The following is a 26,605-nucleotide window of genomic DNA, read 5'->3' on the forward strand; positions in this document are numbered from 1 at the left end:
CACTTATATAAAATACATCTAGGTAGGTGTATGCTAGAAAAGGATTCAAAATTAAGTCTATCTTCTCTAGACCTCTGTGCACAGTCACAAATTTAGTGCTACCATCTTCCCTTTAGTTTCTTTATGAAGACAAATGCCTGAAGGTGGATTCTCAAGCCTTTCTTACAAGTAATGTCAACCTCATCTGTCAGTAACAAGAGTGTAAACTGGTGGAGTTAAGCAGTTTGGCAATTAAGTATTAAAATCAAGACTAACACCCAGAATGGAAGGAGTTTTGCCCATTTATATTCTTAGCCTCTGTTTCCACTGGAGATGACTTGTCAGAAAACTTACTTAGGATGCTAATTAGGTACCTGTCTATCATTCTATTGCTTATCCTACTTTCTTTTTGTACAGCAGAGGTTAAACACAGACCTGCTTTTCTTGGGGATTTCAGCAAAGATGCTTTTCATAGAAATAATGTCTAGCAGACCAATTGGGACGGTTTTGGACAATTGTTAGCTGAATTAACTACTTTCATTCCACAGTCGTGGTCTGAAACTGTTCTGTCGTAACACTGTGTGGAAGTACTAGTTTGGTAAAGAGAGATGCTTAAGTAATTTTTTTCTCTAATATTACAGCTGCACAGAACACTTCCACATTTTTCTAGACCACAACAAGCAAAAGGAAAAAAAAATGCATGTTCCAGGGAAATAGATGGTGAGTCTGTATGATACGTGGCTGTTTTGGTTGTTTGTTTTTGTTTTTCTTGCTTCTCCCCCCCACTGCTCTTGAATGCTCTTTATCCATTGGCACATAAATGGAAGAGAGAGGCAATCATAACAGGATGCAGAGCACTTAATCCCGAAGATGATTTTTGGCAGTTGAAATAGCAGCTAATTGCAGCTAAGCAGTAGAACTTCCGATATCACCAGGAGTTTCAGGCATGGTGTATAAAGTTTTATGAGAGCTGAGATCAGTGTTTTGGGTTTGGAGAACAAAGAAGGAAATAGATACTATGCAGGGGATTAAGTGGATTAATTCTCTTTGTGTGTTTTGGCTGTTCATTTGTGAATGCATCAGCTGTGACTTATTGGAAATCTCATCTTGGTGCACTCTTTGAAAGAGCAGTGGAAGGAAGACCTGGACTAATGAAGTCTGTGCTGTCAACAAGCTGAGAAGCACCAGATGAGTTTTATGAATAAAGGCACAAAAACTGGGTTTGAGGGGTTTCACCAGGTGAGCTCTCATCATTTTTTCTTACTTTAAGCCCCTTAATTCTGCTAAAACCTGTCTTGGCAATCGATTGCATGTAAAGCTCAGGATTCGTTACTATTTTAAGTTTTATCAGGTGTGTAACGTGCTTCCATTCACTTGAAGCAAAGTTCAAGTTTCACTTTCGCTTTGAAGACAGTAAAGCCATTTTCTTCTGTTCATGCTTGTGAATATATGTACTTAAAATTCAGTGATACAAATGGACTCAATTGTCCTTGCCTCTGCCTTTTAAGAATGTCTTTTGTGTGAAGTACTGTGTGTTGGAGGGACTAGGAAAGCACTTCTGTCAACTGCTCTTGTCAACAAGAGTTATCAGCCCTTGTTTAGAGTCAAGGGTTGTACAGATTAATCATGTAATCATTAGCTATGCTCGAGGCAAGTAGTTAAGGAGGAGTCAGGTATCACTGGGTAAGTAACTGCAGGGAAACCTTAAGCTAATAACATTTCTCTGCTGATGGTGAGTAGCACTACATCGCTTACCAAGTCTGGCTCAGAAGTCCTTAAGTCTCCTATTTTTAGACCTTGAAGGAGGGGTGTGTCCATCGTCACACTGATGACTAAGCCTCCTGGAGTACTTTGTGGACCTATAAATACAGCGTGCGCTATTTTGGTTGCAGTACCTGTAAAGTGGATCAGAGAGAGTGGAGGGAAGTTCTCTATTAAGAGCGGTATTTCTGTCTGACAGCTGTTTTCAGGTTGCTAGCACATCTTGTGCACTGTGCTACTGAACTGCATCTACATGCAGTGTGATGCTGTGGAGGCAACCAAGACTATTTTGATTCTGTAGTCCTTATTTCTAAGGCAAGTGCTAGTGAGAGTTTCTAAAGGATTTTGGCACAATCTGGAGGCAGAGTGCTTCCAACCATCCATTTCAAAGAGAAAAGACCTGCAATGAACCTGATGGCTACTGTTCTTTGCACCAGATATTGTGTATGGTCTTAATTGCTGTAAAATACCAATCCTTCTTTTAAGATGTTGGAATGTCCCTACTGATGCGTTAGGCAAACATTACAGGTCAGAGTATAGCTATTTAATGTGCAGGGGTACTTCGTGGCTACTGTGAACCTGTAATATATCTTTTTTCTTTTTGTTTCTAAACTCAGTCAGAGCACTTACAAGGGAAGGAACTGAAGTAGACATGTATCTTACTTGCTTTTGCCTTGTGCCGTCAGCCTTCTTACTTAAATTTAGTCCATCCATATTCATATTCTCAACCTGTAGCTGACCTCTTCCTTCTACTAGATTGACTGCTTATGCAGGTAGAGTCAAGCAAAAGGGTGCGTTCAAGATGACTAGAGGGCTGTTTTATCTTTCCGCTCTCATTAAAGTACAAACTGGGTGAAGACTGCAGGGCTGTTCTGTGAGCTCTGACAGGATAAACATGCTTATGGATCCTGTAAAAGGAGAAGAAATAGAAAAAATTTGGTGCAGTCACTGAACTGTGTTGGATTCCTTTTGGTAGGGTTGTATAGCAGGAGCTGTACCAACTGTAAGATGGGAGAATCATTCTTTTAAAATGGGGCTATGTCTGTGTGAGTTGGGTTTACATGGCAAGGTTTTGATGGCAGGGGAACTGCAGGAATGGCCTTTGGTTGTCACCAGGAGCTGCCCATGTCAGACAAGAGCCAGTTGCGGCTGGCTGCACAAAGGACACCCTGCTGGCCAGAGCTGAGCCTTGAGATGTGCTGGCTGTGTTTCTGGGAGAGCAGATTTAAGAAGGTTTAAAAAAAAAAAAAAAAAGGCAGTGCAACTGCAGCTGGGAGAGGAGTGAGAGAAACCACCTGAGGCCGGTGAGGAAGGTGGGCAGGGGGTGCTCTGGGTGCCAGGGCAGCAGCCCCACGGTGGAGCAGGCTGACCCCTGCAGCCCCCGGGCACCCCGCGGAGCAGATCCCCACGGCGCGGCCGTGGAGGAACCCACGCAGGAGCAGGAGGCCCGGGGGAGCCGTCCCCAGGGGGGGACCCGTGCTGGGGCCGTTTGCTCCCGACGGACGGACCCCGCGGTGCGGGCCTACACCGAGCGGTGCTCGAAGAGCTGCGGGCTGTGGGCAGCCCACGCGGGACCGGCTCGGGAAGGGACCCCACGTGGAGCAGGGCAGGCGGTGAGCGTGAAGGAGCGGCGGGGACGCGGCGCTGGGGACTGAGCGCAGCCCCGCTCCCTGCTGCTGGGGGGAGGCAGCAGAGGGAGGACGAGGGAGGTGGTTTGGGTTGGCCTTCAGCCCTCACTGCTCTCGTCCGTTCGCAACTGGCAATAAATTCCATCGGTCTCCCTACGCTGAGTCTGTTTTGCCCGTGACAGTAACTGGTGAGCGACCTCCCTGTCCTTACCTCAACCCACGAGCTTTTTCATCCCATTTTTTCCCCCTGTCCAACTGAGGAAGGAAAGAGCACGCTGTGATGGAGCTGAGCTACCTATTGACGTTAAACCACCACAGCATGTTCTTTTGGGCACTAATAAGTGGATTCAACAATTATTCTTAAAGGAATCTGAACTGTGGCACATTTGAGGAAAGAGCTTGAGGGACTAGTGGGAACAGCATTCTGGCAAGTGCAGCTGCAAAAACATGAAGCTGTTTCTCCCGAAAGATTTGGAGGAAAATATTGGTGTTTCCTTTTGCAGCAAGTCTTGGGAATGTGTAAATGGAAAAGAGACAAGGGAGCCTTTACCCTGCTCAACAATATTTCTGAAGGCAGTTTGTTAAAGCATGTGAGTCATACACTATTATCACAGCTCAGCTCCATTTTTTTTTTTTCTGTGACTTCTTGTCTTCATTTCCATTCTGACAGTTTAAGTATGTGTGGAAGAATTTTTCCCTCTGGCTCCCACCCTTTCTTGTGTTCTGCAGTAGCTGAAATGGAAACATACTGAAATCTTAATGATCTTCTAATATGTGAAAGAAAGGCTTTCCTTGTCATCTCTGCAGAAGGCCTGTGCTTCAGGATCCCAAGAAGAGTTATTTCTGTGTTGTCATCTTCGAGATCCTTGGTGCCCTCTTCTCCAGGCCCTGCAGCTCTTTGTAGAGTTACCTTTTGTGATGTGGAAGCTGAGTGTAGCTGCTTTCAGTGTTGCCCTGTTTGTATTTTGAAAGTGAAGTACTATGACTGGTATGCACAGGAACAAGAGGATGGGACTTAGGCCTAACTGGAGGTGGGGGAGGAAGAAAGTTTCAGAGAAATGAATGGCTTTAATGAAGTGCCCTAAGTTCTCCTTCTGTTTTGGTCCTTAACCTTTTTGTGTAGCAAAATGAAAGCAGTTTTTAGTTCTGCTCTCCACTGAATTGATTCTTGTACGAGGGAGGATGATGAAAAACACATCTCCATTTTTAAATTACAGTTTTCTGAGGTAAAGTGCCAGTGCCACTAACCGCATTCAACAAAATTATTAGCCGGAGCAACAGACAAAAAGCAAAATAGAAGGGAAACATGCATTTTGCCCCTTGGATCAGAGAATTTTTGAAATGGTTCGTTTAGGGGATTTTGGAGCTAGAAGTTGAGACATTAGTGGAGTGCTGTTAACTTTCCATAATACTAAAGTCACAGGAATTGTTTTGTCAGTAAGATGCAGCCTGTCATTTTCAGGGGTCTAGTCAGAGTGGGGATGAGCTGGTGTGTTTTATCCCATTCTGCCGAGAATACTGTGTGCTTCACAAAAGCAAACATTTAATGCTTAAATTAACTCGGCTGCTAATGCATCACGAAACTGTGAGGTCTTCACTGAGGATTTCTTGTCTTTGTTGTTTAAACTTTGTTATTTTTTCTTTTTTACACAAGTTCCTCACTTTTTTCATTCAGTCACTGCAAAGCTATCTCAAGTTGCTGGAAGAACATCTGGAGCCATGGTAATTGTGCCCACCACATCATCCTATTGTACCTGACTGAATTTAAGGGGTCCTTTGTTTAGAAAGCACTATTTGAGATATACTGTTTGAAGATACAGCATGAAGTATGCTAGACAGAAAACTTGTGACACCTTAGGGTATAAATTAAGAAGCTTAGGGTATAAACAAACTATTGGCAATCTGATAGTACAAAAAGTGTGAGTATGTATGAACACATTCATATTGAGATGATGCGTGGGGGTCCATGTATTAGCTAAAAGGGTATGTTAATGTACAAGGTGCGTTCACCACAAGTGGTGCTTTTGGTGTGTTTGGTTTTGCTTGGTTTTCAAATTATTATTCCTTAAATGTTGGATGAATAATTAGGTCACACAACAGAGTGAATTTTGGCAAGAGCTCTCCTGCTTGTAATGAATACTATTCCAGTTCTTGTATGATTTGATGTATTGCAGCCATTATATGATCGGGTAGGGACGGTTCCTGTTGTGGATGGTAAGGTGTTTTGTTGTAACAGTGAGAGCAAATAAACAGAGGCCAGCTCTCTAAAAAAGCACCTTGGAAACGCCTAACAAAGGCTAAGTCCTCATCCTCTACAGACTCATCTTTTAAGATGCTTCTCTAGAAAAGGAAATTGTCTGGGGATTTCATCTTGTATGCCACAGTTTATTTCTTCATGTGGTTTCGTACACATATATTATTTTATTCATTGTGCCTCCCTACTGGCGTGACAGTGAAAATACATAAAACACAAATTATATTAGTTATAGAAGTTAAAGTTTGAAAATGGGCATTAAATTTTGCATTTCCAAAGCTATTAATTAGGAGCAAATAGGCTGAAGCTGTTACTGTTGCAGTGTTAAGCCAGATACAGAGTGCAGAACTTGGGCTACAGTTTGATTAGTATTTCACTTTGGAATATACTACGGTTTTCTTTTAAATTGGAATGATAAATACACTTATTCCACTTATGATCCTGTTATTGTTATTTGAGCATTTTGTGTAGGCAGTCTTCCTTGAGTGGGAGATGGGGTAGAATACAAAATAGCCCTAGCAAAATACCTTTTGTTTTCAGAATAACCAAAAACCCTGGCATCTTTTCTTTTTTGAGTGAGCTTTCTATTTCAGGAGCACTGTGAGGAGGCTTAATGGCTTTCTGCTTGTTCTGTTGTACAGTCATGTACGAGAGCTGTACAAGTCAGCTCTTCCCTTCCTATCTTTTCCCCTGGCATTAGAGAATAGCTTCTCGCTGTTTGCGGAGGTACTAATCAGTGGGTTACATTAGCAAAGCACTTCTTTATATATAGTGAGAACATTTCACGATGTGTATTCTGTTTCACCACGCAGAGTGCATCACAGAGCGTCTGTCTGTTTAAAATGCAATTAAGAACTACAGAGCCTTGATAGATCAGCTGCCTGGGGAAATAAACTTTACTTTGTCAGGAAGCAAAGAAAACTTGAGTGGTGTGTTCAGAGTGAGTTTTTTGCTTTGTTTTAAGAAATAAAAACTTCAAGTACAGTTGAAAACCTGCCTGGCAGAATAGCTGTTTTCAGTCATCTGGAATAGTATCAGCCTCTGCTGGGATGTGTTGTAGATCTCCAGCATTTCAGTAGTGCTTAGGGTCTGTTTTGGGCCTTAAACAAATGCAAATTGATACTGCTATTTTACAAACTGTAGCCTAACCTCAAAGGATGGCAGTTCCTAGCTAGATTGACCAGAACTACCCACTGCTCACTTTGTGGTATGTTTACATTTTCACTGGAATGAGATATAGCATTGCGCATGTCATCTCTCAAAAGCATCCTACTGTTTTTCAAAGGTAAGTGGTTATTCCTCAGCCATTCTACCGTATCAAATGCTGTTGAAAGAAATTGCTTGAATGCACTCTATGGTACTGACACTCTGTCTTCCTCAAACCATTTCTTTCCTTTACAAACTTCATACTTAATCATCATACTAAGAAATAATGTTGCAAAAATGCTTGGTTTATGACTATCACTGAGACTATCAGCTATTTTCCATGTAAACCTTATTGCATATCTCAGCATATTTTAGCCTTCAATTGAGATTGTAATTGCAATACTATAATAGCTGCTTGTAAATACAGTTTTAAGGCAGAGCTCAAATTTTCTGGAAGGCTTTGTTTTGAAGTTTTCATACTTGAATATGGCCTAGGCCCTGAAGTCTTAAATGGTCTTAAATTTATGGTCTTAAATTTAACAATGTGCATGTACAGAATTTCAGGTCTGAGTCTTATTAGGCCTTTGATTTTCTTTCTTCATCTCTTGCGTATGAGAAGACTGGAATTCATGTGAACAATCTTCATGAAACAAACTTCCATTTGTCATTTGGTTTTAAGTGAAGCAGCACTTGATTTTTTTTTCAATTTATTTTTTTGCAGTACAATTGTGTTTTTTAACAGGCCTGTAGTGTTGTCAGTCACAAGGAGTTGCACAGGAGAGGTTTTAGAATTGGCACTTTACTTTTGCCTGCAATTACTGATTGTTACTGGGGTGTTGTGGATGCCAAGTAACCTGAGTTAAGCTAAGCTGTTGTCAACTTTGAATTTTGGTTGTTTTAGATGTTTTTCAAAGAAGTGACAGCTGGGCCAAAAGGACTTGTAACTCAGTTTTCTGACTAAAGTCTGTTTTATTGACCTCTGTACATACACAGAATGACATTTTAGGAATGTTTTTCTACCTTCTTTTATACTTCCAGCAGACATGTTTAGTGGTGTTTTTAACTTCCTTCATAAACTACCCTTCTCCCTGATTGATTTCCTCAGATAAGATAGCAACATTTTTGTGAGCATTGTTATATTTTCCTTGTAGACTCAACTAACTATGCTTTTTTTTTTGTCACACAGCAGAGAAAGATAAACAATATAAAAATTCTGGATAGATTTTTAGCTTGGGTATAATTGCATTAATTTTTATTTGCCCTGTATATTTGATAGCATATTGTGGACCTTATATAGATTTTTATATAGATTTTATACAATCTCTACATACTTGTAGCTGCTGACATCTTCCAGTGGCTTTTCTAAAGTTTGAGTCTATGATATCAAGGGAAGAAGAAAATAAACTATATGATGGATGAATAAAAAGATGTATGTTTAGAAGCTCACTGATTTGTGAGTTGAATCAGGAATCATCCCTAGGTACATTCAAATTGCTCTTCATTACTTATTTCTATTGCTTAATTACTTGTGCTGTTTATTTCATTACTTATTTCTATTACTTTAAAAAGCATCTTCAATTAGTTATGAAACCTGTTCTTTAAGAAGAGCCTTTGTATTCAGCTTTCAGCTGCCTGCTTGTATTTCTAGCAATCATGTTAATGGTTTTGCAGAATAAAATGTCACAGAGTACGCTTGCCTTATGGTATCTAAGCCTCTGTAATAATGCACAGTCCCAGGTAATGTTACATAGCAGACCATGGACAAGGCCATGTTTAACTGCAGAATAACTGGGGAGAAAACTTGTGCTCTCGACTCTGCAGAAGAGACTTGATGGATGAGCTGGAAGACTAGCTGGAGCAGAGCCCTGCCAGCAACCCTTCTCATTCCTGCTGTAGATTAACATTTTCATCTGGTCCATTTTATTGGCACACATGAAACACCTAAGCATGGTGCCATCACACCCCTCCTGCTATACTAAGATTGTTGCTACCACAAATTACAGGGTCATGACTGACCAAGAAGGGCAGGGCTTGGTCTCTTGTACCTTTTTATGGCATTGCAAATAGCTATGCAGTCATCCTGGAGTAACAGTGCAAGAATACAAATTACAGGCTAACCCAGCCTGCTGGTGTCCCAGTGCAAGAGTTTGTTTATGTTAACTTCACTCTGCTAGTCGTTTCACAGAAGGCACATGGACATAAAGGGAGTGTTGATGTATCAAGTAGGTCTTAAGTAGGTGTGAGGTGCACTTAGATGTTGTTGAAGTTACTTGTAAAGTAAGCCGCCTGAGAATAAACCACTGGTATTATGTTGGTGCAGAGCAGTCTGCAATAAGCAGAAAGCTCCTGCTCCAATCAGAACTGCAGATGAGTATGGGGAAGCAGACAGCAATTAATGGAAGTGAAGTTTAGTCAGGAGAAACATCCTTTTTTTTTTTTTTTTCCCCAGAAAATGCTAACAAAGCTGTGTCTGTGCTTTCTGATCCAGTGCAGGTGCAATAACATCAGGCTTTGTTAGGGTCCTTGAGTTGTCCGTATGGAGATGGGAAGGGGAGGGTCACAGGCATGGGAAAGTTCACATTAGCGTTCAGGTATGATTGGCAAAGGTAAGGTTCTTTTAATAAAAACAAGCACTATATACAGTACCAATCTTAAAGGAAACTGCTTTCTCAGGTGATGATAATAGTTGTGGTCCTTTCATATTTGTGTAATAAAGATTGTACATCTCTAATCATTAACAATAGACATTGTAATAGAAGGTCAGAATTAATTCTCTTGCCTTAAAATTGAAACGAGAAGATGCTTTTTTTTTTTCTGTCGCTCAAAACAAAAAAAAGTTGTTTTGCTTCAAAATCAGAATTCTGTGAATGAAGGTCAGGTAGAAACTAGCACAAGTTTGATTTCCCCCCCCCCCAAACAGTGGAAAGCTCAAACTCAAAGATACACTGGCAGGGGTGACATCATTAATTTTGAAGTTTCAAGCATCACAACTCAAGCAATCACTTGAAGAAAAAATGTTGATTTAGAACAAATCTTGGAATCCATGTAATAAAGCTTTAATGCTTTAAAACTTTGTGTTAATCCTAAAAATAAATAACACGTGTTGTAACAGCTTGCAGCTTTACAAGAGGAGATTGAACTCACCAGAAGATTCAAAGCAGTCTTTATTTACATCTGTTTTGTTCCAGACCAATACATTTTCAGGTGTAATTTTTTTTTAAAGGGTTGGGGAGGGATTCTCTCCAGTTTGCGATGAAAGCTTTGATTTCAAGAACAGACAAGTAAATAGCCATATTTTTACAGTGGCATTGAATTGCTGAGTTGCTTCTAGTTTCATTTAGCTATATGTTAGAGAGATTAATTATTCTTTCAGTTTCCTGTTTAGATCTTCTTGTACTGTAATGGACTTGAACATGCAGAATGATGGGATTTTGCCCCTTTCCAATGTAAGCTGAAACCCTGGAAGTTTGAAAGCACAGCTCTTATTCTGTAAAGCAGCAGCATGTGAAACCTTATCCAGAAAAAAATTTAAAAGGAATTGGCGTTAACTGGAAGTTGCAGTTAGAAGCTGCTAACTGTACTGTCTATTTGAAGAATGTCAAAGAACTGGGGAAAAAAAGATAATTTAAACACAATTGGGAAAAACAAAGCCATTTACAACTAGCATTTTGCAAAAATGTGTAAATCTTCTATCTGTCTTTCCTCTTTTCAAAGATATAAAAATAGATGTATTAACTTCTAAAGCTGTTCGTACAATAATCGTATTGTTTGGAAGCTTTCCTGAACCTTATGTTGTCTTTTGGCTAGGTAGAACTTCTAAAGGCGAGGAGGGGGAACAGGGAGGAAGGTTGGTGTTTCTTAGAAGCACACTTAATTCTGATGTGCTCTATGCTGTTCTTTCCTGCTTATGTATAAACTTTTAAAATCAAACAAAAACCCCTTCAATACTCTTTACCTTTTTTGTATGGAAACGAGCTGAAACCATTACTATCTCCAAACATGAGTGGGTCAGCATTCTACTTAGAGCCCCCAGCTTACAGTTGCACCTAATTCTGCGATAATTTCTGGTGTAGAACCTCAGGAATGTTCCGGTTTCATGACATTACACAAAGATATTAATTCATAATTCTGAATCCAACCACAAATGTTTCATTTGTTGTTGTGGGGCTTTGGGGGAGGAACAAAAATTCCCTGTAGAAATGTGGCCAAGCAGGGAGAGAGTTGAGAGAGAGAGAGAGATTTATAGCCTTGGTAAAACAGAACTGTGTGAGGAGGTGTGGTCCTCAGTAATATCAAATGTATTGTCTTGACTTGTGGCATTGTTATCCTTTAGATCTGTCCTTAATTTCCCTGTAAAATGTGTATATTGCCCGCAGTTTTCTTTATTCAGTACTGGTCATGGTTAATAAGACGGAGGGTGGAAGGCCAGATTTCACCAATCGTTACCATAGGAAATGGTCTATTTTAGCTCTGAGTTATTTCAGAGAGCGCTCATCCTTCTTTAAAACACAGGTTTTGTCTTGTTCCTATTCTCAGATACTGGCTTTTGTAGAAATCTTTGCAGGGCTATACAAATGCTAGTTTAAACTCTAAATAACTTCTCTATTCCTAACTAAAGATTTGTGGAACGACTAAGTGGTGTGTTGTTTTTTTTTATGACGACTTTTCAGGACTGTAAGTGGTCTGCTTTGACCTTAACTGCATTGTTTAGAGCTGGAAATCTGGGTGAGTGAGCTGATCCTGTGATGTGTCTTGTCATCCTCTGATACAGTTCTGATCTTACATCTCTTGCCTCATCTGTTTACTTCCAATTTTGCCTAAATGATGGAGGCTTGCTTGTGATACCTTGACATTCTTGAAAAGAAAAATGTAACAAAGCCTATTAAGACTTGTCTTAAATGCTTCATGTATGTCCTGTGAATAAATGTAAAGGAAGAAAACCCGATGAATTTTTCCTTTTGTTATCTTGAAACGATCACCATATGGTAAATCATTAATGCAGCAGCTCCTTGTATCCCTAGCAGCCTCACAGACTTGAATAGCATTGATGTGGTAAGGGTCCTGAGGGCCTAATTAAGTAAGTGTTTGAATTTTTTTTCTGAGAGATTAGGCTAGCAGATGCATTGCAGCTGAGGAAAACTAGGAGGGTCCTAATAACTGGACTCATTAGCAGTGCTGAGGAACTTCTTAGAAGTGACAAGTGTTTCAATCAAGATGTCTTGAATAGCTCTTAATATGGACTATTATCTCCTAGCAGCTTTTGCTCACTAAATTATAGCAGGCAAAAAGAAGCTGTTAGAGCTAAAATGACTGCACAGTCGCAGAGCAATGTTCAGCAACTGCTGTGTTTTTGTCATTTGGCGTTCCTGACTACCTGTGTTAGCATGGTACTTCAGGTTGCTGCTGGGTGAGATTGTAGTACCCGCACAGAGCTGCCAATGCATAATGGCTAATTTGGTGTCTGCTACAGCCTTGTGCTGGTCACTGATTTGGCTGCCGAGCGTAACGTGTGTCAATGACATGCCATGCGGGGATGGAATTCTTAATCAGTGAAATATAGTAGGATAAATGAGCCACTCTCAAAGACAGTTGTTTTTTTTGTGTTTTTTTTTTGATTGTTGGTTCAGATCCCTTTGATAAAACAAGAACCTATTTCTACTAAACGTAACATTGATTTTTAGTGAATAATACTCCATCAGAACTTCATACATTTGTTATGCTTACAAACAGTGTGTCCCTGTCTCACTATAGGAAAATATCTGGACAAGTGATCAAGTGCATTCTCAGTAAGTACCCAGACAGCACCAAGTTAGGAACGAGTGTTGATCTGCTTGAGGGTACAAGGGCTCTGCAGAGGGACCTGGACAGGCTGGACCGATGGGCTGAGGCCAGCTGTATGAGCTTCAGCAAGGCCAAGTACTGGGTCCTGCACCTGGGGCACAACAGCTCTGTGCAGCACTACAGGCTGGGGGCAGACTGGATGGAAAGCTGCCTGGGGGTATTGGTCAAGAGATGTCTGAACATGAGCCAGCAGCATGCCCAGGTGGCCAAGGCCAACAGCATCCTGGCTTGTATCAGAGATAGCACGGCCAGCAGGACCAGGGAGGTGATTGTGCCCCTGTGCTCTGCTCTGGTGAGGCTGCACCTGGAGTGCTGTGTTCAGCTTTGGGCCCCTCACTACAAGAAGGACATCGAGGTGCTGGAGTGTGTCCAGAGAAGGGCTATGAAGCTGGTGAGGGGTCTGGAGAACAAGTCTTAAGGGGAGCAGCTGAGCGAGCTGGGGTTGTTTTGCTTGGAGAAAAGGCTTGGGGAGACCTTATCGTCATCCTCTACAATTACCTTCAAGAAGGTTGTAGTGAGGTGGGGATCAGATTCTTTTCCCAAGCATTAAGTGGTAAGACGAGAGGAAATGGCCTAAAGTTGCAATGGGGAAGTTTAAGTTGGATTTTAAGAAAAATTTCTTCACTGAAAGGGTTGTGAAGTATTGGAACAGGCTGCCTGGGAGAGCAGTTGAGTCATCGTCCCTGGAGGTCTTCAAAAACCTTTTAGATGTAGAGCTTAGTGCCATGTTTCAATGGTGGACTTGGCAGTGCTAGGTTAAAGGTTGGACCAGGTGATCTTAGAGGTCTTTTCCAACCTCAATGATTATAAAATGTCTCTGTGTGCAGCTTATTGATGGCGAAGTTGGTACCCTACCAGATGTTGCAGGGTATCTGGAAATTTGTCTGTCATGCTGGGACTGTGCAGCAGCAGATGGTCAGGATGTTCTGTCAGTGCCTGTGTGAAGATGAGGCCTTTACAGTGGCCCGTTAGAAAACAGTCTTCTAACTTCATATTCAGGGTCTCTGAGGTGCTCAGGGTTGCTATTCCTCAGGATCTAAATATTTTCTGTATCTTTTGAAAGACTTTCCCTGTTTTTGTGTGTTTGTTTTTGTTTTTTTGTAAAGGCTGCATTCTCTTAATTATGTATTTCCACTACCATTTACTGTAGGGGAAAAAATGCATCTTGTGGATGTTTTGGCTAATTTCTACAAAGCAGTGCACAAACCAGCTGAAAAGATGAAGGAAACTGGTAGCGTTCTTTTAGCTGAGGCTGTTGGTCTCTGCAGTTTCATTTCTAGCAGGGCAGCAAGGCAGAGGAGCCACATCTCAGAAGACATCTGCATTCCAGATACAGTGTCTGTACATTGCCATACTTGGGTGTTTTGGGTCCAAATAACTAAATTGGCTCAAATAAGCATTTAGATGAGTGATTACAGTCAGAACCATGATAGTTCCCAAGTTGGCAATTTGCTTTGGGGGGGAAAAAAAAAAAGATAGGTATTAAGTTTCATGACTGGTCATTGATGTTCTCATAAAGGGTATATAACTGCAAGTACAAATTCAAATGTTGTTAATCAGCCCAATCCCTGGAGAGAAACAGGAAATAATTGTGGATCGCATATTCCATCCATCACTGGTGTCATTACTGTCACTTTCTATTTGTTTTGATGGAGAGAGAAACCCAGAAAAGGAGTTTAAGGCAACAATTAGCAGCATAGGGGGAAATCTTTGCAAAAGGAAGTCTGCTTGTCTGAGCCCTCACCTCAAAACTAACAAGCTTTATGCTGCTACTTTTAGACAGCAAAATATGTAATGTCTCCTGTGATGAGCTTACCATGATACATGGGATGACTTTGTATTGTTATTCTCATAAGTCATGCTTTAAGAAACCTCAGAAGTAAATGTTTTATCTGTCATAAACCCAACCTTTTATAATAGCTGTCAAAACTCTAAATCCTTTCATGAAGCACAGTAGGCAAGAACTGTGGTTTCCATTTAAGAAAAGATTGTCAGTTTGCCCAAAAGTAATGAAGGGAAGCAGCAGTTTCAGTAGTAAGCTGTACCCAGTTAAGAGTGCTTTCTTGCTAAACACAATAACCTTTCTTTAAAAACAAGTTTCTGCATCTTTGAGTTGGTAGAATATAGAACAGTACCATATTTATTTGGCATACTTGTGTTTTTCATGTTAGATTTTTCTTCTCTCTGACTTGAAGGCTATGGACTGGTTCTGGACAGTCTGATATTTAAGGATCAGGAGCCTTATAAGAACAAATGAGAGACTAGATTTTGCTTTTGCTTACGCTGGGTTCTTGCCAGAATAACTCATCTGAAGCTACTGGAGTGAGTTACCCTTGTGCAAATCCAGAGCAATGGAATAAATGGAACTCTTGTCTTGTTGCAAGGAGGACAAAAAAAATAAGAAATGTACTTCTCAGGTACGCTAACTTCTGTTATTAAGCTAAGTAACAATGAAACTGCTCTTGGGTGCTGATTTTGCTTGTGCTTTAATAGTGATTGTCCTAAACTTGTGTTGATACTCCTTCTAAATGCCAAGACCTCAGAGTGTAGGGAAACACCCTAGAAAAGGGTCTGCGATGGCTAAGATTCTTCTATATAGTAGAAAAATGTTCTTAAGGAACAAAATGGATAAATCCATTTAATCACATAGTCTTTGACCATCAGTTGCTCACTGCTACATCCATTTTCTTTGAAGTGTGATCCCAAACAGAGGAGGTTACTTCTCAGCAAGTGTATCATTGTTCTGGTGCTTTACCTGGGATTTTAATCAGCTGTTTATCTCATGTTGCAGGGAAATCCATCTGGTGACTGGTTTGCAGGCTAATGTTCCCAATGACCCTTGAAGCAGGGTCCCGGTTGACAGCTCAGGGTAGTTGCTGTGCCTGAGTGTGACTTCTGCTCTCACCCCATTTCTGCAGTAGAATCTGGGTGTGAACAAACTGACATTAAATTGTACAGTCATGAAGCACGTAAACTCCTTACTGTAGGAGAGGTACTTTGGTCACAGGAATCCTTTCTTATATTGCAGTTTCTAGCCATTTTGAAGTGTGTTGCTGGGGGGATTAGAGTCAGAACAATTAGGGTGGAAGAGAGATCAAGCCCAGCCTCCTGCTTGAAGCCAGGCCAACCTCAGGTATCTGAGAGGAGTGGAGAAAATCCATTGTTTTTTCCATTCTTGAGTTGTATGGGGTAGGAAACCTGTAAACCTAGATGTTTTTGTTAGAGTGGTGACATTTTTACCGTTTTCTCCCTGTTGCATTTCATCTTCCTTTTCCTTACAAAAGAAAGAATAGGGAGAGTTGTAATAAAATATTTTCTTAGATATATTTTTTTTCCCCATTTCAGCAGTAATAAAAGCTGTCGGTGAGAGGGACTATTGGACTGAATACTTTTGTTTCCTGTGGTCTTAGTGAGTATTATGTGTTCAGGAAAGTATCAGTTTCAAGTATGATGTAAATAATAAAAATACCAGAAAAAAAGTTCAGATTTAATTGTTCAAGTAGTGGAAGTTGTAGAAAACTTCAAAAATGACATTGTGATGTCCTGTGTGCTTTGACAAGCCTTGTTACTTTTCCAGTTAACAGCTGACTATAAAATTCAGTCACCTTAATTTAGAAAATATATGCCACATATTCAACAGCAGTAAGGAGTCTGATTTGACAAGTGCACCTTTATGTAAGTTAATAGCTTTTTAAAAACAATTTCACTACAGTGGTTCTGAAATTGACTTTCTAATAATTGTACAACTGTCTGTTGAACTGGATAATTTAAGACTGGTATCACAGAATGGTTGAGTTTGGAAAGGACCTCCAGAGACCATCTAGTCCAACCCCCCTGCTCAGGCAGGGTCACCTAGAGCATGTTACATGGGAAATGGTTAGGCTGACAGGACGTCTGAGAAGCAGAGCCATAGAAACAAATTTCTCATTTCAAAATTTTAGTTGGATCATGGACAGATTTAAAAGTTCAAATCTGTTTAATGTCAGAGTTATCCTAGCACATGAAATGGGCAGCCTTCCCAAAGACATGCTTGATCAAAAAGCATCATTAAGAAACAGCAAAAAACACTTTTTCCTGAAGGTGCTGCATAGGCATAGTCTTGGAAGTGTTGCTAAAGCTCACATGGCGGTTCTCTTCTGCAATAATGAACTTGTCTGCTACCACAGGCCGAGCCTATTTATTAAAACTGTCTGTGAACATAGATTCAGAGAGATCCTGCTCTTATACAAAGAGAGGTCCTTAATTTTGGCCATATTAAATCTGAAAAATAAAAGCTAACTGACATTAACCTTCCTCCCTAAAATGGTTCTATCTAAAGCTGAAATACTCACACCAGTAGGCAAGAGTACCAAGGCAGGAGCAAGATAGTGGGCGTTGAGAACAGATGCAGTATGCAAAAATATTTTAATAATATTATTTTAATTTTGCATGGGTTCTTGCTATGTATTTGGACTATTTCTTGGGATCTAAGAGAAGAGCCCCAGGCTCCCACCCACATTTGTTGTTTAGCACAAAACCCTTTGACATTCTCCCCATAACACGGGGGGGAAAAAAAATATTCTCTGCGAGGGGCCAAGGCAGAACACCCAGCAGCATCTTGAAACAGTGATGCAGGTGGGGGGTCATAATAAAGTCTCAAAAGCTTTTTTGCTTTTTTTTTTTTTGGCCAGATCTACAAAGTAGCTATTTCTGTACAGATTATCTAACAGTAGTAAATAGGGAAAGAACGGGAAGGCTGTTTTCAGAGTCTTCGAGAACTTTGCTAGAAGAGCAAACATCAGAGTTTAATGTATTTTTATGGATATGAAAACAACTCCAAAAGGAGCTGAAGGGAGAAAGATGGATAAGATTCTGAAGGGATTTTTAACTACTCAGGCTTCTGATGCAACCTGGATGCTAACACTGTCAGTGGAGCCAGGCAGGCAGGGATGTTTTCTTATCTTGAAAGCTCATGATGCTTTATGGTTATATAAAAGGGCCAAGGATATCTAAACCCTGATAATTTCACTGGGAATAGATTGTCATCCACAGCCCTTACTGTCTTTGGCTTCTGAAATGATCAAATTTGTGTCCTGGATGTTTCACCATTGTTTCTGATGGCAAGCCATCAAGTAAGGAATGGCAAAAAGACATTTAAAAATACTCAGGCAAGTAGTACTCAGGCAAGCTGTTTCACAATACTTAGGAGATTTTTCTCTCCCTGAATTAAAAAGCATAAATTTCATATGTATCTAGCACGGTCAAACATTTATCTCTAGGAGTCTTTTATTTATTTTTTATTTGTTTTTAAATTGCATTTAATATGAAAGCCTAAACAGAAAGATTGGAGCTCTCATGGAAAAATAAGTAGTGAATGTGCTTTTAGTTGGAAACAAAAACTTTATGGAGCAGGATGAGTAACTTTAGAACAGTGTAATGTAATTGGCTGTGCTGAGTGTTGAGAGTTTTTCCATGTAGATCAGGTGCAGTCTCGTGCCTTTTACTTCAATGGCCTGCACATAGCCTGCTAATTGGGATGGGAAGGATATGATATGTTTGCTTTTCCTATGACTGGGCAATTTTTCAAATCATTCCTAAGCAGGATGAATGTTCAGTTCATAGCCCAGCCTTGTATGTATGTACAATGTATGGACTGTGCAATACTACAAAAAGAACTTAACAAAGGGTGCTCCAGAAATGGTACTGTTACTGGTACCCTTATGAATGAGAACATGGCTTTAGTTATGAAAATGTACCTTTTTTTCTAAGTGAAATTGTCACCTCTTCATTTAAACTGTATGTTCCGGGGCAGTAGCAAGTTCAATCTGCCATTTAAGGAACTTAAAAATAATGTAGCAAGCTGAATGCTTAGAGTTAAGTCGATGCATTCTGTTCTTTGATCACTAGCTAAGCTCTCAAGTAAGTGCTATTTTGATAGTCCATGTTGGCAAGCCTAATAAGCTACCAGTTCTAGGTGCTTCTTAACAATTAGGGCATCTACTTATGGTTTATATTATATTATTATGATAAAAGAGGTCACAATGCCTGACTTAGAGATATAGTCTTTAAAAGTAGACCAGTCTGTGGAGTGTTAAGGTGCCATAAAGAAGAACAGATGAAAAAAGAAGAGGAACATTCTAATGGTATTCTACCAGCAAACAGCTTAATTGGGTAGGTAAAATTACAGTAGGAGAAAAAAAAAGTTAGAAAACTTATTCTTCTGAATTGCTGCTATCAAAACTCTTCACACCTTGACTGGGGAAGCAGGCAGTTGCAAGCAGCTCAGGTATTTGAGATTCATTGGTGGCTGGAGCATGTTGGGATGCCAACTGAATGCAACAGAAGCTTGGGATGAAAAGGGAGCTTTATGGATCACAATACTAGGTTGAAAGATTAAAGATGTTTAAAGGCTTCCTTTCATGAATACTATGCACTGAAATGTTTTTAAGGTGTTAATAAAGTAAAAGAAATTTACCTCATCTGTTAAATATAAGTTCGTGATCGCTCCTGTATGCAGGTACTCAAGCTAATGCCTTAAAATGAGTGTTTTATATGTGTAGTAAAACTATGGCTATCACTCATATATCACTTTTGGTGGTGGTGGGGAAAGGTGTATCCAGAGTGGGCAAGATGGAAGGGCTGAAATTTCATAATGGAGATGTGAATTGAAAAGTTGGGAAACGATAAACAAGTTCACAGAAATGAATAGCTGCTCTGATGTTGAGCTCAGTTCTCAGATCCCCACTCAGCACCGTTGTGAGTTTAATCACTGGCAACTGATCAAATATTTCTTCCTTCTCTAGTACCAGTAGTTCTAACAGGCATTTGTGGAGAAACAGCTTCTTTTTCCTTTGAACATATGGAATTATCTTGAACTGACTTAGTCACATGGTCACATGGTCTGAACTTTTGGGTAGACCTGTGCGGTATCAAGAGTTGGACTTGATGATCCTTAAGGGTCCCTTCCAACTCAGGACATTCTATGATTCTATGATTCTATGACTGGTTTATGAACGTTGCCAAAACACTTACATTGAAGAAGTCCAAGAATGCAACTTCATTTCCTCTTCCAAAGCTTAATCTAATTTTTTTATACAGATCGAATTTGGAGCACATATGTTTGACATATGTGACATCATCAAATAGCTACTTGATGCTCATCAAAACAGTGGGGAAAAAAATAAAACAATAGCTTGAAGGTACATATGGGTAACTACTGACTGGTGTGAATTTGCATCCAAAGCTGGTTGGTTTCAATTCTGTATCAGCAGTCTGTTAAAGCCACTACTCTGGGTACTTCTCTTAAAGTGGAGGCCTAGATTAAACAATCATATCACCTTTGTCTATATTGTATAATATGAAATAATTGAAATATATGAAATATAATATGAAATAATAATATGAATAATTTGAAAACTTAAAATACAGTCAGACCCTTGTGTATTTTAAATACTTCTATAAACTCGTATATTTTCCCATGTCACTGGGTAGGCCTTACAGTGGAGTACACGATACCCCTGAGGAGCACAGTGCATCGCTCGGTCGTGGGGATGGCATAAAAATGTCACTTGAGGAAAAAACAATGGAACTTTAAGCTGTTTGGCATTCGTATGCAACAAATTTACATATGGTAAGTAGGTGGACTTGTGAGTTCAGCAGTTAATGTAGAAAGTTACATGTAAACAGCAAGCAGTCTGTGTTCTGTAATGTTAGTAAAGGAAGAGAAATCAGGACAGCTCTGCAACTAAGATTTCTATTCCTGAATACCATTTTCAGGTCATCTGTTAATTTGTCTCTCACAGTTTGTCTGTCCAAGTACTCAATTGTGCACATCACGTGAATTTTGAATAGTTTGGGAATGATTTTGCTTGAACGAGTAACTATTGATTTCTGTGGAGTTAGGGAAAACAAAGCTGTTGTAGTTACTGTGATTTATTTCTTGAAGGTGGTAAAATGCAATTTAAAAACAACAGATTACATAACTACGATGCTAAGAGCAAAATCAGGCTATTGTGGGCCCAAGTGCTGAGGTTAGATGAAGGTCTCAGAGAGGTGAGCTCTAGTAGATGTAGCTTAAAATTTTGTAACTAAGTTCTGCTCCTCACCACGTGTTTGCCAACACATTCAAAGCTTTAGGTTCAAACTCATCTCTTTTTGTAGTAGGCTGTGCACAACAGCTGAGGCACAGGCATGTGTCCCATTCTGCTACCTTGTTTATAACCTCTGGCAAAAGACTAGTGCAAATATCTTGGGGACAGTTCTTTCTTAAATCTCTTCAGTGAAGTAAACCTAAGAAAAGTGATGTAGGAAAGGAATTTCCCATACTCTGTTGGTGATTTCTTCTGTTGAAGACAATCTACTGACTTCCTAGCTTAACATTCATAGTAGATGATTCCATGCATCCAGGATTTCTGTGAAATTTCCTGTGTTTATTTGGTATCTTCAATTTTATTTAAAATTACATAGAGAAAGTAAAAACTATCCTCTCCTTTTGTAGTGGATCACTTTGGGAACAACCATTTTAATGAGTTTTTCTGGCAGAGGTCTGAATGTTTTATTTTTAACGTAAAGCCAAATCAAAGAAACCTACAGTATAGCAGGCCCAGATATCTGAAATACAATCATCCATCAAAAGCCCTCAGTGGGACAATTACAGCCCCCACATCCTCCTACAGCAAACCTTGATTATAGGGAAGAATGCTTGAGGGCTGCAGCTGACATCAGGCAATGTAAAGTATTGTTGCTGCTATCTTCACAAAATCACCTGCTACAAGTCTTTGTAATGAGGTGGGGGAGATTCATTGAACCATGGCTGTTCTAAATTAGTATTGACTTTACATGTTCTGTGATTTATTTCAGTATCTGTATTAATGATATCTATTTAAATTACATAACAGACCAACATCTGTTATGTGGTTTTCACATTCTTTACAGAGCAGACAAATGCAGCTTTAAATACTCCTTTGGAAACAAATACTGTGTGTATCCAATACAGACTCATCACTGTTGAGTGCTCTCAACATTGCTTTCTACCTGAATATTTTTTTCTTTCCCTCTTGAAAGACAAGAAGACCCCATGACTCCTTTCTTCTGTTTTTCAGCAGTTCATTCCAACCTCTGTTTCCACAGCTCACTCTTGGATCAGGTTTTCAAGTGATATGCACCTTATTGTCACTTATGTAGGTAAAGCAAGTGTAAATTAGGTCTAAGTTATTACTCCAGTTTAGACAAAAAGCACTGTGATTTGTTAATGCTCTGCACCAGACTGCAGAGCCCTAAGGTGCCGGAAAAGATCCTCAGCAGTAAGTGATGAGGTCCAGAATCTTGCTGTGCTGTGTACAGACCAGACCAGTGATGCTTCTGTGAGTTTCTTTGACAGGAAATGCTTCATGGGGAGCTTGAGCTCTGGATCAGGCTTTTCTTTGTTAGTTTAGAAATTCATTCACAAAGCTGTATGTAAGAAGGTATTTGTTAGGGACAGAAGTATCACTAATAATGTTAGAATCCTTCAGGCACAGCAATAAGAAAATGTATTTATTCCCTTGCTTCTTAAAATACATCAGATAAAGATTTATGCTTTAGATGCATCACATGGAAAACCATATGGCCACATCCATGCTTGAAAAGACATTTGACTTGGCTAAATTTGTTTCTCAGCAAGTTTGTCCTTGCTGACTGCAGAATTTGGGGATTACATCAGGAATGTAGACAAGGCTGTCATGTCCTCCAGCATTTTTAGCTTGATGTAGATATGAGCACAGGAGGGCAATTAAACACTGTGCTTCATTTCATACTGGGTAGGAGTTACCATTTCATTCCCACAGTTGGATGCTCCATCAACACTGATATTATTTCCTTTTGTACATTCTACAGTGAAATGGATGCATAGCGGCATTTGAAACCATGGCTCATTTTCTTTGCGTCAGGGATATCGGTTCTTAAACGCTTTGGTCCTTTTTTTCTAGCCCAAAGGTAAAGTATGTCTACTCCTTGCTTATTGACATGGACTTTTCTTCAGAGCTGCACTGTCATATCTCTGGTGATGTGGATAATGTTGTTGTTTTTGGAGAAGGTAATTGATAGAGAATAACATTGTAGAGGTGGATGCCTGAATGAACAGAATGGCATCTGCAGAGAGTAGTGAAAGGTAGCAAATGGTGCTGAGTAATATTGTCTTTGGTCACAGAAAAAGTACAGTGAAGAATCTAGAACCAAACTAATACTAGTACAACAGGGAAAAATCTTGGTAAGAAAAAAGCAACAGGAGCAAATACCCAGTGCAGGAAAGACGTGAGATTCTGGGTTGTCCAACAGACTGTTTTGGGGGAGTATGGTTGCTGTTTTAAGGGAATTTGTGTTAAAGAACTAATAGTAGAATTGCACAGGCTCAAAGGAGACTTGAGAGTGACTTTTAGATATCTAAAGGGGGCTGCAGGAAAGCTGGGGAGGGACTCTTTGTCAGGGAGTGTGGTTATGGGACAAGGGGGATGGCTTTAAACTAAGAAAGGGTGGATTTAGATTAGACATTAGAAAAAAATAATTCTTTCCTATGTGGGTGATGAGGCCCTGGCCCAGGCTGCCCAGAGGAGCTGTGGCTGTCCCATCCCTGGCAGTGCCCAAGGCCAGGCTGGATGGGGCTGGGGGCAGCCTGGGCTGGTGGGAGGGCTTGGAACTGGGTGGGCTCTGAGGTCCCTTCCAACCCAAACTATTCTGTGATCTGTTCACACATTTGTGTTCTGAGTTTAAATTTTCATTTTAAAAAGCACAACTGTATATGACATGTTTAACATGTTCAGCACAGACGATTTCCATTCTGTAGTATGAAACACAAAGGGTAGTGAAGTCACAGTTTGCTTATGACTGAGGCAGAGTCTCCAGAGTGACCTTTGAGTATCCTTTGATTACGATGAAAGAAGCAGACTTTTCTTTTTTAAAAGGTCACCTCCTTTTCGTAAAGGTAGCCTGAAACATTACTACTCAGAAAAGTAAGAGCAAAGATGTTCTCCCCTGAAAAGCTCATTCTCCTGTCTTGGTATTACCCAGTAGTGCTTCACTCTTGTCTGGCAAGGTTTGGGTGGATGGAGGGAGGAAGGGAGTAGGTCTTATTTTTGAGATTTTAAGAGGCTGAATTTTATATTAGCTTCACAGCTTATTTGTTTTCATTCCTGTCCAGTAAAAAGCTGCTTTTCTGTGGGAGCCTGAGGAGAACATGCTCAAGATGAAAGGAAGTGGAATACAGCGGAAGGGCAGCCAAATTCTGATGGCTTCCTTGCAGATGGTAAGAGCAGTTAAATCATTTAAAAAGGCAGTGTTGTGTTCCTCTTAGCGCTTTCAGCTGTACAACTCTTTTCTATCTTTTGTGAATCTATTGTGTTTGATCATCGGCCAAAACCTGTAGTTCAATTAAATTCTTTTATGAACAAATCACTCTTCATAGAAGTCTGAAGGATGACACGTAGCTTGGGTTTCCCCTGGTACTTTCAGGTTGGTTTTGACCATCACCTTAGCACACTGGATTACAGTCCCATGTGCTGCTTAGTGACACAAGGGGGATGTGACAGCCTTGTCTGGCTACTGTAATGTTCATGCTTCATTACAGATATTTATCACTGCATAACCTATTGAAGATGGACCCTTTTTTCCCTTAAAATATATGCTTGGCTCCGTGTGCTTCAGGTGCATAGTATCTCGCAATCTAAAACAGGAAACGTGGGGAAGACCATGCACAAGTCAGTTTGTTAGGCACTAGCAAAATTCAGCTCATGCTGATGGGAATTAGCAAACTGATAGTGTTGGGCTTCCTGAGTACATGTCCAATGAATGCTAAGTGTGGCAAGCTATCTGCTAATATTAATAATATTTCTCACCCACTATATCATTTTGGGCCATGCAGAGTTCTGGACTGCAGCAGCTGAACAATTCTGGTACCTGACCTTGAACACTTGCATGAAGAAGCTCTTGTCAGTAAAACACTGAAATCTGTGGCCTTTGAATCTCTCTACTAGTATCCAGCTCAGGGTTTGGCAGAGGAGCACACAGCTGAATGTTGACTTAAAATCATTACCCTTTAGAGAGTATGAGTCTGCTGCCCGAAGATGATGCCACATCATAAATAGAGCGTATTTGTTGCTATTTAGACCTCATAAGATACGAGCAGAATGATTATTTACATATTCGTGGCAGTTTCATTTGAAGTACTTTGTGTGAGGACTATGGGGAAAAAGTATGCAGTTCCTGTGGAGCAAGGATATAATTTGTTCAGTAACTACATCTTCTGATCACTTTAGTTGCATTTAGTGTTCTAGTACTTCAGAACGAAAACGTTACAGCAGCAGAGGAGGTTTTGCATCTTTTACCGGATTTCAGATATACTCATTTTTCTTAACTGACTTTTTGTTCCTGATTTACAGTTGTCCACTGTGACTTGTCTTAGATAAGAAACCAATGTAGTTTCAAAGACTCGCTATTTATCTATCACTAAATGGACTGATAACCATACAGAGAGTGGATATTGTTCGTTAGCTAAGGAGGCATTGCTGGAATGAAGCATTGCTCCTGATACCTGTAGCTCTTGTCACTGGAATGTCACTTCTTAAAGCTTTTTGACAAATTGTCTTGCATTGGGAACCAATAGATTGCACCTGAAATTCTGTGTTATGTTTATTGGCTGGAGTCACTCATGATCAAAAAGCAGAAGCTTCTTGGAGTTATTGGCAGGTGGCCACCCGGATCAGTACTGATTTGATAGGTTATCTGGGTATTGGCAGTAGACAGTTGTTGTGTCTGCAGCAATCCATCCAGCTTCCCAGCCAGCTAAGAGCTACTGTGGCTGAATGAGCCCCTATCTTGTCTCTCAATTGCTGCCACAACCATTTCATCTGAACATACCTGTATTGCTAGTTAAGTGACTTTACAAAGGATTCCCTGCTTTGTTGTGTAGATGATCAACAGAATGAATGGCACTGTGTGTTTGGCATCAGTTAGCACAGAGCTCAATGAGAAGGGTGGAAAAGCAACAAGAAGCTTTTTTCCGCTTCTTGCCTTTCCTCCTCATCTTTAACTTTTTCTTGTTTTGTTTTCCAGAATTGTATTTTCTTTTGTACTTTGCAGATACTGTTTCCTGGTAATAGTTTTTCCTGCTTTAACTTCATTGACAATACTTTGAGCAGAGTAAAAAAAATGGAATGTCTTTGTTAAAACTTTAAACTTTCTTTACAGAGGTGATGAATACTGGTAGACAACACACAGCTCTGGGTAGGAGTTTGCCTCTGTACCATGGCCAATTATCACTTCTTATCAGAAACTCTTCTTATCAGAAACTTGCTCTTCTGCTTCTTGTCTTTACCACTTAATTTTTTTTAAAAGTTCTCATGACATACATTGTACAGAACATTCTTCTCAGAGGAGAGCTAAACAGTTTCAAGTGTTGCAAAACAGTTTTCACTTTTTAAATAGAAAATTTATTATGTCTCCTTTAATTCTTTCTCCTATTTTTTCGCACAGCATCAAAAAATTACTGCATCATTTACAGTTTATTATTATTATTTGTATTTCTTTAACAAAGCTCCTTGTTATTTATTGTTAACATTTCTAATTTTTCGAAGGTTGGAGACTATAAGGGATAAGACCATTCTCTCCTTTTTTTGTGGTCATTTGTTTCAAGTTTTTTCTGGTCTTTTTTTTTTTTTTTCAGAAATAATTTTTAGCTTTCGTACAATTGAGGTTCTACTAATATCACATCTGTGTACTACCATTGAGACTGGCTGATCTGAGAACTACCCAGAGATTCCACTAGTTTTTTATCAGCAGTTATTTTTGGAATGTGATCACAGTTGGCTCTATGTTAGTAGGAAAGTGTAAAAAGCTACTTACACTTAATCTAGTTAGCTGATTTTCATTCTTTTCACATATATAAATGGACCTACTTTTCTGTTGTAGTACTGTCTGTCTTTTAGCTATGTATCTAAATTCTTTCAGACCATACTGTCATTTCCCATGCTTACAACATCATCTGTTG

The 26,605-nt window shown here is 39.8% G+C and overlaps 1 protein-coding gene across 3 annotated transcripts in view; it reads left to right on the plus strand.

Moving 5' to 3' along the window:
- The window catches only part of RFT1 (RFT1 glycolipid translocator homolog), an 84,554-nt gene that overhangs the window by 23,253 nt on the left and 34,696 nt on the right, over positions 1-26,605 (plus strand). The window contains exons 1-4 of one of the 3 annotated variants that reach the window (XM_080606070.1): positions 789-1,218; positions 20,080-20,218; positions 22,462-22,560; positions 23,762-23,866. The gene's annotated coding sequence lies outside the window, so the exon portion shown is untranslated. Of the gene's footprint in view, positions 1-788; positions 1,219-20,079; positions 20,219-22,461; positions 22,561-23,761; positions 23,867-26,605 lie in introns of those variants that run through there. The other 2 variants (XM_080606072.1, XM_080606071.1) reach the window with 2 other exon arrangements.

This window comes from Anser brachyrhynchus (genome assembly GCF_964034855.1).
Source record: "Anser brachyrhynchus genome assembly, chromosome: 10".
Classification (NCBI taxonomy): Eukaryota; Metazoa; Chordata; class Aves; order Anseriformes; family Anatidae; genus Anser; species Anser brachyrhynchus.